This window comes from Furipterus horrens, unplaced genomic scaffold (genome assembly GCF_987537825.1).
Source record: "Furipterus horrens unplaced genomic scaffold, mFurHor1.1.pri manual_scaffold_2, whole genome shotgun sequence".
NCBI lineage: Eukaryota > Metazoa > Chordata > Mammalia > Chiroptera > Furipteridae > Furipterus > Furipterus horrens.
This window is the reverse complement of record NW_028327172.1, coordinates 203,585,976-203,586,251: the sequence shown is the minus strand read 5'-3', so window position 1 is coordinate 203,586,251 and position 276 is coordinate 203,585,976.

The window sequence follows — 276 nt, the reverse complement described above, 5'->3', positions numbered from 1 at the left end:
AATAGTATCATGTAAAAAGTATTTCCTGAAGGTTACGTTAGGGTGGAAGACGGGTCTGCAGGTCTCCCTTCCTTCCCTCCTTTCTCTCGATGTTTATGGATGTGATGAGTGAGAATACTGCTGTCCAAGTAGAAGTGTTCTCCTACCTCCCCCGGCCCTTCATCAGCTTAATGTTGAGATGATGGGAAACTGGAAGTTTAAAGCGCCAGCTACTATCTTCAGATACATACTAGTAATTGAAATGTGCCTTTGAAGATGTGTTCTAAAAGAACTAAG